This window comes from Anopheles coustani, assembly GCF_943734705.1.
Source record: "Anopheles coustani chromosome X unlocalized genomic scaffold, idAnoCousDA_361_x.2 X_unloc_50, whole genome shotgun sequence".
Lineage (NCBI taxonomy): Eukaryota > Metazoa > Arthropoda > Insecta > Diptera > Culicidae > Anopheles > Anopheles coustani.
The window spans coordinates 115,286-127,024 of NW_026525160.1; positions in this window are offsets into that span (position 1 = coordinate 115,286).

An 11,739-nucleotide genomic window follows, 5' to 3' on the forward strand; every position below is an offset into this window, starting at 1 on the left:
CGATTTTTCATAAATTCATAGAAATTCATATGTTAGGATGCTGCGAGATGAATGGGATGCTGCATGCAGATGAATATTGATCTCCTACATCTCCCGTCTCAATACAGCATCCCTACTTAAAGGCATCTCGGACTTAGTCGATTTTTCATAAATTCATAGAACATCATATGTTAGGATGCTGCGAGATGAATGGGATGCTGCATGGAGATGAATCTTGATCTCCTACATCTCTCATCTCAATACAGCATCCCTACTTAAAGCCATCTCGGACTTAGTCGATTTTTCATAAATTCTAAGAAAAACATATGTTAGGATGCTGCGAGATGAATGGGATGCTGCATGGAGATGAATCTTGATCTCCTACATCTCTCATCTCAATACAGCATCCCTACTTAAAGGCATCTCGGACTTAGTCGATTTTTCATAAATTCATAGAAATTCATATGTTAGGATGCTGGGAGATGAATGGGATGCTGCATGGAGATGAATCTTGATCTCCTACATCTCCCATCTTAATACAGCATCCCTACTTAAAGGCATCTCGGACTTAGTTGATTTTTCATAAATTCTTAAAAAAACATATGTTAGGATGCTGGGAGATGAATGGGATGCTGCATGAAGATGAACCTTGATCTTCTTAATCTCCCGTCTTAATACAGCATACCTACTTAAAGGCATCTCGGACTTAGTCGATTTTTCATAAATTCTAAGAAATTCATCTGTAAGGATGCTGGGAGATGAATGGGATGCTGCATGGAGATGAATCATGATCTTCTTCATCTCCCATCTTAATACAGCATCCCTTCTTAAAGGCATCTCGGACTTAGTCGATTTTTCATAAATTCTAAAAAAAAACATATGTTAGGATGCTGGGAGATGAATGGGATGCTGCATGGAGATGAATCTTGATCTTCTTTATCTCCCATCTTAATACAGCATCCCTACTTAAAGGCATCTCGGACTTAGTCGATTTTTCATAAATTCTAAAAAAAAACATATGTTAGGATGCTGCGAGATGAATCGGATGCTGCATGGAGATGAATCTTGATCTTTTTCATCTCCAATCTTAATACAGCATCCCTACTTAAAGGCCTCTCGGACTTAGTCGATTTTTCATAAATTCTTAGAAAAACATATGTTAGGATGCTGCGAGATGAATGGGATGCTGCATGGAGATGAATCTTGATCTTCTTCATCTCCCATCTCAATACAGCATCCCTACTTAAAGGCATCTCGGACTTAGTCGATTTTTCATAAATTCTAAGAAAAACATATGTTAGGATGCTGCGAGATGAATGAGATGCTGCATGGAGTTGATTTAGGATCTTATTTATCTCCCATCTTAATACAGCATCCCTACTTAAAGGCATCTCGGACTTAGTCGATTTTTCATAAATTCATAGAAATTCATATGTAAGGATGCTGGGAGATGAATGGGCTGCTGCATGGAGATGAATCTTGATCTTCTTCATCTCCCATCTCAATACAGCATCCCTACTTGAAGGCATCTCGGACTTAGTCGATTTTTCATAAATTCTTAGAAAAACATATGTTAGGATGCTGCGAGATGAATGGGATGCTGCATGGAGATGAATCTTGATCTTCTTCATCTCCGATCTTAATACAGCATCCCTACTTAAAGGCATCTCGGACTTAGTCGATTTTCCATATATTCTTAGAAAAACATATGTTTGGATGCAGCGAGATGAATGGGATGCAGCATGGAGATGAATCTTGATCTCCTACATCTCCCATCTCAATACAGCATCCTTACTTAAAGGCATCTCGGACTTAGTCGATTTTTCATAAATTCTAAGAAATTCATATGTTAGGATGCTGCGAGATGAATGGGATGCTGCATGGAGATGAATCTTGATCTCCTACATCTCCCATCTCAATACAGCATCCCTACTTAAAGGCATCTCTGACTTAGTCGATTTTTCATAAATTCTAAGAAAAACATATGTTCGGATGCTGCGAGATGAATTGGATGCTGCATTGAGATGAATCTTGATCTTCTTCATCTCCCATCTTAATACAGCATCCCTACTTAAAGGCATCTCGGACTTAGTCGATTTTTCATAAATTCTAAGAAAATCATATGTTAGGATGCTGCGAGATGAATCGGATGCTGCATGGAGATGAATCTTGATCTTCTTCATCTCCCATCTTAATACAGCATCACTACTTAAAGGCATCTCGGACTTAGTCGATTTTTCATAAATTCTAAGAAAAACATATGTTAGGATGCTGCGAGATGAATGGGATGCTGCATTGAGATGAATCTTGATCTTCTTCATCTCCCGTCTTAATACAGCATCCCTACTTAAAGGCATCTCGGACTTAGTCGATTTTTAATAAATTCTAAGAAAAACATATGTTAGGATGCTGCGAGATGAATGGGATGCTGCATTGAGATGAATCTTGATCTTCTTCATCTCCCATCTTAATACAGCATCCCTACTTAAAGGCATCTCGGACTTAGTCGATTTTTCATAAGTTCTAAGAAAATCATATGTTAGGATGCTGCGAGATGAATGGGATGCTGCATGGAGATGAATCTTGATCTTCTTCATCTCTCATATTAATACAGCATCCCTACTTAAAGGCATCTCGGACTTAGTCGATTTTTCATAAATTCTAAGAAAAACATATGTAAGGATGCTGCGAGATGAATGGGATGCTGCATGGAGATGAATCTTGATCTTCTTCATCTCCCATCTTAATACAGCATCCCTACTTAGAGGCATCTCGGACTTAGTCGATTTTTCATAAATTCTACTAAACTCATATGTTAGGATGCTGCGAGATGAATGAGATGCTGCATGGAGATGAATCTTGATCTTCTTCATCTCCGGTCTTAATACAGCATCCCTACTTAAAGGCATCTCGGACTTAGTCGATTTTCCATATATTCTTAGAAAAACATATGTTTGGATGCAGCGAGATGAATGGGATGCAGCATGGAGATGAATCTTGATCTCCTACATCTCCCATCTCAATACAGCATCCTTACTTAAAGGCATCTCGGACTTAGTCGATTTTTCATAAATTCTAAGAAATTCATATGTTAGGATGCTGCGAGATGAATGGGATGCTGCATGGAGATGAATCTTGATCTCCTACATCTCCCATCTCAATACAGCATCCCTACTTAAAGGCATCTCTGACTTAGTCGATTTTTCATAAATTCTAAGAAAAACATATGTTCGGATGCTGCGAGATGAATTGGATGCTGCATTGAGATGAATCTTGATCTTCTTCATCTCCCATCTTAATACAGCATCCCTACTTAAAGGCATCTCGGACTTAGTCGATTTTTCATAAATTCTAAGAAAATCATATGTTAGGATGCTGCGAGATGAATGGGATGCTGCATTGAGATGAATCTTGATCTTCTTCATCTCCCATCTTAATACAGCATCCCTACTTAAAGGCATCTCGGACTTAGTCGATTTTTCATAAATTCTAAGAAAAACATATGTTAGGATGCTGCGAGATGAATGGGATGCTGCATGGAGATGAATCTTGATCTTCTTCATCTTCCATCTTAATACAGCATCCCTACTTAAAGGCATCGCGGACTTAGTCGATTTTTTATAAATTCTAAGAAAAACATATGTTAGGATGCTGCGAGATGAATGGGATGCTGCATGGAGATGAATCTTGATCTTCTTCATCTCCCATCTTAATATAGCATCCCTACTTAAAGGCATCTCGGACTTAGTCGATTTTTCATAAATTCTAAGAAACACATATGTTAGGATGCTGCGAGATGAATGGGATGCTGCATGGAGATGAATCTTGATCTTCTTCATCTCCCATCTTAATACAGCATCATTACTTAAAGGCATCTCGGACTTAGTCGATTTTTCATAAGTTCTAAGAAAAACATATGTTAGGATGCTGCGAGATGAAAGGGATGCTGCATGGAGATGAATCTTGATCTTCTTCATCTCCCATCTTAATACAGCATCCCTACTTAAAGGCATCTCGGACTTAGTCGATTTTTCATAAGTTCTAAGAAAAACATATGTTAGGATGCTGGGAGATGAATGGGATGCTGCATGGAGATGAATCTTGATCTTCTTCATCTCCCATCTTAATACAGCATCCCTACTTAAAGGCATCTCGGACTTAGTCGATTTTTCATAAGTCCTAAGAAAAACATATGTTAGGATGCTGCAAGATGAATGGGATGCTGCATGGAGATGAATCTTGATCTTCTTCATCTCCCGTCTTTATACAGCATCCCTTCTTAAAGGCATCTCGGACTTAGTCGATTTTTCATAAATTCTAAGAAAAACATATGTTAGCATGCTGAGAGATGAATGGGATGCTGCATGGAGATGAATCTTGATCTCCTACATCTCCCATCTCAATACAGCATCCCTACTTAAAGCCATCTCGGACTTAGTCGATTTTTCATAAATTCTAAGAAATTCATATGTTAGGATGCTTGGAGATGAATGGGATGCTGCATGGAGATGAATCTTGATCTTCTTCATCTCCCATCTTAATACAGCATCCCTACTTAAAGGCATCTCGGACTTAGTCGATTTTTCATAAATTCTAAGAATAACATATGTTAGGATGCTGCGAGATGAATAAGATGCTGCATTGAGATGATTCTTGATCTTCTACATCTCCCATCTTAATACAGCATCCCTACTTAAAGCCATCTCGGACTAAGTCGATTTTTCATAAATTCTAAGAAAAACATATGTTAGGATGCTGCGAGATGAATGAGATGCTGCATGGAGATGAATCTTGATCTTCTTCATCTCCCATCTCAATACAGCATCCCTACTTAAATGCATCTCGGACTTAGTCGATTTTTCATAAATTCTAAGAAATTCATATGTTGGGATGCTGCGAGATGAATGGGATGCTGCTAGGAGATGAATCTTGATCTCCTACATCTCCAATCTCAATACAGCATCCCTACTTAAAGCCATCTCGGACTTAGTCGATTTTTCATAAATTCTAAGAAATTCATATGTTAGGATGCTGCGAGATGAATGGGATGCTGCATGGAGATGAATCTTGATCTTCTTCATCTCCTATCATAATACAGCATCCCTTCTTAAAGGCATCTCGGACTTAGTCGAATTTTCATAAATTCTAAGAAAAACATATGTTAGGATGCTGCGAGATGAATAAGATGCTGCATGGAGATGAATCTTGATCTTCTTCATCTCCCATCTCAATACAGCATCCCTACTTAAATGCATCTCGAACTTAGTCGATTTTTCATAAATTCTAAGAAATTCATATGTTAGGATGCTGGGAGATGAATGGGATGCTGCATGGAGATGAATCTTGATCTCCTACATCTCTCATCTCAATACAGCATCCCTACTTAAAGCCATCTCGGACTTAGTCGATTTTTCATAAATTCATAGAAATTCATATGTTAGGATGCTGCGAGATGAATGGGATGCTGCATGGAGATGAATCTTGATCTTCTTCATCTCCCATCTTAATACAGCATCCCTGCTTAAAGGCATCTCGGACTTAGTCGATTTTTCATAAATTCTAAGAAATTCATATGTAAGGATGCTGCGAGATGAATGGGATGCTGCATGGAGATGAATCTTGATCTTCTTCATCTCCCATCTTAATAGAGCATCCCTACTTAAAGGCATCTCGGACTTAGTCGATTTTTCATAAATTCTAAGAAAAACATATGTTAGGATGCTGCGAGATGAATGGGATGCTGCATGGAGATGAATCTTGATCTTCTCCATCTCCCATCTTAATACAGCATCCCTACTTAAAGCCATCTCGGACTTAGTCGATTTTTCATAAATTCTAAGAAATTCATATGTTAGGATGCTGGAAGATAAATGGGATGCTGCATGGAGATGCATCTTGATCTCCTACATCTCCCATCTTAATACAGCATCCCTACTTAAAGCCATCTCGGACTTAGTCGATTTTTCATAAATTCTAAGAAATTCATATGTTAGGATGCTGCGAGATGAATGGGATGCTGCATGGAGATGAATCTTGGTCTTCTTCATCTCCCATCTTAATACAGCATCCCTACTTAAAGGCATCTCGGACTTAGTCGATTTTTCATAAATTCTAAGAAATTCATATGTTAGGATGCTGGGAGATGAATGGGATGCTGCATGGAGATGAATCTGGATCTCCTACATCTCCCATCTTAATACAGCATCCCTACTTAAAGGCTTCTCGGACTTAGTCGATTTTTCATAAATTCTAAGAAATTCATATGTTAGGATGCTGGGAGATAAATGGGATGCTGCATGGAGATGAATCTTGATCTCCTACATCTCCCATCTCAATACAGCATCCCTACTTAAAGGCATCTCGGACTTAGTCGATTTTTCATAAATTCTAAGAAAAACATATGTTAGGATGCTGCGAGATGAATGGGATGTTGCATGGAGATGAATCTTGATCTTCTCCATCTCCCATCTTAATACAGCATCCCTACTTAAAGGCATCTCGGACTTAGTCGATTTTTCATAAATTCTAAGAAATTCATATGTTAGGATGCTGGGAGATGAATGGGATGCTGCATGGAGATGAATCTTGATCTTCTTCAGCTCCCATCTGATTACAGCATCCCTACTTAAAGGCATCTCGGACTTAGTCGATTTTTCATAAATTCTAAGTAAAACATATGTTAGGATGCTGCGAGATGAATGGGATGCTGCATGGAGATGAATCTTGATCTTCTTCATCTATCGTCTTAATACAGCATCCCTACTTAAAGGAATCTCGGACTTAGTCGATTTTTCATAAATTCTAAAAAAAACATATGTTAGGATGCTGAGAGATAAATGGGATTCTGCATGGAGATGAATCTTGATCTTCTTCATCTCCCATCTTAATACAGCATCCTTACTTAAAGGCATCTCGGACTTAGTCGATTTTTCATAAATTCTAAGAAAAACATATGTTAGGATGCTGCGAGATGAATGGGATGCTGCATGGAGATGAATATTGATCTTCTTCATCTCCCATCTTATTACAGCATCCCTACTTGAAGGGATCTCAGACTTAGTCGATTTTTCATAAATTCTAAGAAATTCATATGTTAGGATGCTGCGAGATGAATGGGATGCTGCATGGAGATGAATCTTGATCTTCTTCATCTCCCATCTTAATACAGCATCCCTACTTAAAGGCATCTCGGACTTAGTCGATTTTTCATAAATTCTAAGAAAAACATATGTTAGGATGCTGCGAGATGAATGGGATGCTGCATGGAGATGAATCTTGATTTTTTACATCTCCCATCTTAATACAGCATCCCTACTTAAAGGCATCTCGGACTTAGTCGATTTTTCATAAATTCTAAGAAAATCATATGTTAGGATGCTGCGAGATGAATGGGATGCTGCATGGAGATGAATCTTGATCTTCTTCATCTCCCATCTTAATACAGCTTCCCTACTTAGAGGCATCTCGGACTTAGTCGATTTTTCATAAATTCATAGAAAAACATATGTTAGGATGCTGGGAGATGAATGGGATGCTGCATGGAGATGAATCTTGATCTCCTACATCTCCCATCTCAATACAGCATCCCTACTTAAAGGCATCTCGGACTTAGTCGATTTTTCATAAATTCATAGAAATTCATATGTTAGGATGCTGCGAGATGAATGGGATGCTGCATGGAGATGAATCTTGGTCTTCTTCATCTCCCATCTTAATACAGCATCCCTACTTAAAGCCATCTCGGACTTAGTCGATTTTTCATAAATTCTAAGAAATTCATATGTTAGGATGCTGGGAGCTGAATGGGATCCTGCATGGAGATGAATCTTGATCTTCTTCATCTCCCATCTCAATACAGCATCCCTACTTAAAGGCATCTCGGACTTATTCGATTTTTCATAAATTCTAAGAAATTCATATGTTAGGATGCTGGGAGATAAATGGGATGCTGCATGGAGATGCATCTTGATCTCCTACATCTCCCATCTTAATACAGCATCCCTACTTAAAGCCATCTCGGACTTAGTCGATTTTTCATAAATTCTAAGAAATTCATATGTTAGGATGCTGGGAGATAAATGGGATGCTGCATGGAGATGAATCTTGGTCTTCTTCATCTCCCATCTTAATACAGCATCCCTACTTAAAGGCATCTCGGACCTAGTCGATTTTTCATAAATTCTAAGAAATTCATATGTTAGGATGCTGGGAGATGAATGGGATGCTGCATGGAGATGTATTTTAATCTCCTACATCTCCCATCTCAATACAGCATCCCTACTTAAAGGCATCTCGGACTTAGTCGATTTTTCATAAATTCATAGAAAAACATATGTTAGGATGCTGGGAGATGAATGGGATGCTGCATGGAGATGAATCTTGATCTCCTACATCTCCCATCTTAATACAGCATCCCTACTTAAAGCCATCTCGGACTTAGTCGATTTTTCATAAATTCTAAGAAATTCATATGTTAGGATGCTGGGAGACGAATGGGATGCTGCATGGAGATGCATCTTGATCTCCTACATCTCCCATCTTAATACGGCATCCCTACTTAAAGCCATCTCGGACTTAGTCGATTTTTCATAAATTCTAAGAAATTCATATGTTAGGATGCTGGGAGATGAATGGGATGCTGCATGGAGATGAATCTTGATCTTCTTCATCTCCCATCTCAATACAGCATCCCTACTTAAAGGCATCTCGGACTTATTCGATTTTTCATAAATTCTAAGAAATTCATATGTTAGGATGCTGGGAGATGAATGGGATGCTGCATGGAGATGAATCTGGATCTCCTACATCTCCCATCTTAATACAGCATCCCTACTTAAAGGCTTCTCGGACTTAGTCGATTTTTCATAAATTCTAAGAAATTCATATGTTAGGATGCTGGGAGATAAATGGGATGCTGCATGGAGATGAATCTCGATCTCCTACATCTCCCATCTCAATACAGCATCCCTACTTAAAGGCATCTCGGACTTAGTCGATTTTTCATAAATTCATAGAAATTCATATGTTAGGATGCTGGGAGATGAATGGGATGCTGCATGGAGATGAATCTTGATCTCCTACATCTCTCATCTCAATACAGCATCCCAACTTAAAGGCATCTCGGACTTAGTCGATTTTTCATAAATTCTAAGAAAAACATATGTTAGGATGCTGCGAGATGAATGGGATGCTGCATGGAGATGAATCTTGATTTTTTACATCTCCCATCTTAATACAGCATCCCTACTTAAAGGCATCTCGGACTTAGTCGATTTTTCATAAATTCTAAGAAATTCATATGTTAGGATGCTGGGAGATAAATGGGATGCTGCATGGAGATGAATCTTGATCTCCTACATCTCCCATCTCAATACAGCATCCCTACTTAAAGGCATCTCGGACTTAGTCGATTTTTCATAAATTCTAAGAAAAACATATGTTAGGATGCTGCGAGATGAATGGGATGTTGCATGGAGATGAATCTTGATCTTCTCCATCTCCCATCTTAATACAGCATCCCTACTTAAAGGCATCTCGGACTTAGTCGATTTTTCATAAATTCTACGAAAAACATATGTTAGGATGCTGCGAGATGAATGGGATGCTGCATGGAGATGAATCTTGATCTTCTTCATCTCCCGTCGTAACACAGCATCCCTACTTAAAGGCATCTCGGACTTAGTCGATTTTTCATAAATTCTAAGAAAACAATATGTTAGGATGCTGCGAGATGAATGGGATGCTGCATGGAGATGAATCTTGATCTTCTCCATCTCCCATCTTAATACAGCATCCCTACTTAAAGCCATCTCGGACTTAGTCGATTTTTCATAAATTCTAAGAAATTCATATGTTAGGATGCTGGAAGATAAATGGGATGCTGCATGGAGATGCATCTTGATCTCCTACATCTCCCATCTTAATACAGCATCCCTACTTAAAGCCATCTCGGACTTAGTCGATTTTTCATAAATTCTAAGAAATTCATATGTTAGGATGCTGCGAGATGAATGGGATGCTGCATGGAGATGAATCTTGGTCTTCTTCATCTCCCATCTTAATACAGCATCCCTACTTAAAGGCATCTCGGACTTAGTCGATTTTTCATAAATTCTAAGAAATTCATATGTTAGGATGCTGGGAGATGAATGGGATGCTGCATGGAGATGAATCTGGATCTCCTACATCTCCCATCTTAATACAGCATCCCTACTTAAAGGCTTCTCGGACTTAGTCGATTTTTCATAAATTCTAAGAAATTCATATGTTAGGATGCTGGGAGATAAATGGGATGCTGCATGGAGATGAATCTTGATCTCCTACATCTCCCATCTCAATACAGCATCCCTACTTAAAGGCATCTCGGACTTAGTCGATTTTTCATAAATTCTAAGAAAAACATATGTTAGGATGCTGCGAGATGAATGGGATGTTGCATGGAGATGAATCTTGATCTTCTCCATCTCCCATCTTAATACGGCATCCCTACTTAAAGCCATCTCGGACTTAGTCGATTTTTCATAAATTCTAAGAAATTCATATGTTAGGATGCTGGGAGATGAATGGGATGCTGCATGGAGATGAATCTGGATCTCCTACATCTCCCATCTTAATACAGCATCCCTACTTAAAGGCTTCTCGGACTTAGTCGATTTTTCATAAATTCTAAGAAATTCATATGTTAGGATGCTGGGAGATAAATGGGATGCTGCATGGAGATGAATCTTGATCTCCTACATCTCCCATCTCAATACAGCATCCCTACTTAAAGGCATCTCGGACTTAGTCGATTTTTCATAAATTCTAAGAAAAACATATGTTAGGATGCTGGGAGACGAATGGGATGCTGCATGGAGATGCATCTTGATCTCCTACATCTCCCATCTTAATACGGCATCCCTACTTAAAGCCATCTCGGACTTAGTCGATTTTTCATAAATTCTAAGAAATTCATATGTTAGGATGCTGGGAGATGAATGGGATGCTGCATGGAGATGAATCTTGATCTTCTTCATCTCCCATCTTAATAGAGCATCCCTACTTAAAGGCATCTCGGACTTAGTCGATTTTTCATAAATTCTAAGAAAAACATATGTTAGGATGCTGCGAGATGAATGGGATGCTGCATGGAGATGAATCTTGATCTTCTCCATCTCCCATCTTAATACAGCATCCCTACTTAAAGCCATCTCGGACTTAGTCGATTTTTCATAAATTCTAAGAAATTCATATGTTAGGATGCTGGAAGATAAATGGGATGCTGCATGGAGATGCATCTTGATCTCCTACATCTCCCATCTTAATACAGCATCCCTACTTAAAGCCATCTCGGACTTAGTCGATTTTTCATAAATTCTAAGAAATTCATATGTTAGGATGCTGCGAGATGAATGGGATGCTGCATGGAGATGAATCTTGGTCTTCTTCATCTCCCATCATAATACAGCATCCCTACTTAAAGGCATCTCGGACTTAGTCGATTTTTCATAAATTCTAAGAAATTCATATGTTAGGATGCTGGGAGATGAATGGGATGCTGCATGGAGATGAATCTGGATCTCCTACATCTCCCATCTTAATACAGCATCCCTACTTAAAGGCTTCTCGGACTTAGTCGATTTTTCATAAATTCTAAGAAATTCATATGTTAGGATGCTGGGAGATAAATGGGATGCTGCATGGAGATGAATCTTGATCTCCTACATCTCCCATCTCAATACAGCATCCCTACTTAAAGGCATCTCGGACTTAGTCGATTTT